The sequence below is a fragment of the Arvicanthis niloticus genome, chromosome 15 (assembly GCF_011762505.2).
Source record: "Arvicanthis niloticus isolate mArvNil1 chromosome 15, mArvNil1.pat.X, whole genome shotgun sequence".
Taxonomy (NCBI): domain Eukaryota; kingdom Metazoa; phylum Chordata; class Mammalia; order Rodentia; family Muridae; genus Arvicanthis; species Arvicanthis niloticus.
In genome coordinates, this window is record NC_047672.1 from 67927302 (window position 1) to 67928019 (window position 718).

General features: G+C 33.8%; 1 non-coding gene across 1 annotated transcript; it reads right to left on the reverse strand.

The window, feature by feature from the left end:
- Positions 1-38: 38 nt before the first annotated feature.
- LOC117721112 (small nucleolar RNA SNORA17) lies at positions 39-168 on the reverse strand. The gene has a single exon (XR_004608384.1). It is a non-coding gene; the product is annotated as a small nucleolar RNA SNORA17 (small nucleolar RNA).
- Between the last annotated feature and the right edge of the window lie 550 nt (positions 169-718).

A 718-nucleotide genomic window follows, 5' to 3' on the forward strand; every position in this document is an offset into this window, starting at 1 on the left:
TTCCTGTGGGGTTGAAATCTCTTTAGCTCCTTCAGTTCTGTGTTATACTCTTCATCATTCAGATGTTCCTCAGGCCACAACCTGAGCTTAGACATAACCTCTCTCTCCTCTGCCACCTATGAAGCACATGAGACACCACTGCCACACTTGCAGTAATCTAGCAGCAGACAATATCAATAACTTAAATCATTAATTGTCAGTGGAATTGTAGTCTGTACGATTGAAGAGTATAACACCAAAACCAACAACAACAAAACAACAAAAAGATAAATACTCTTTTCAAAGGGAAGACTCATTCCCAAAGAAAAATTAGGCAATTTTTTTAATCATCTTAAATTATGAGATTCCAAACCTCCGGGCCATGTAATGAAGACTCACCAACATAAAGATATTTGACATGATTGCAGAGCAATTGTCTTCAATAGTAGGGATTAATCAATACTGCTTAGTATTATGTAACATAACATCTTAGATGCTGAAAATGCTTTCAGATATTGAAAGTAATTCAAATTCTATGAAGAATATCATTGGAAGTTTGATGTGGATGGTATGAAATTTTGTATAGATGACTTTCAATAATATAGCCATTCCACCATATTAATTCAGACATTTTGTGACTACAGAAGACCACTGCATTTTCATCTGTCTTCTTAAATATGTTTTATTTTATTTCAATGCCTTTAAAGTTCACTATAGTGGTTGTACATTCCTTGTTTTA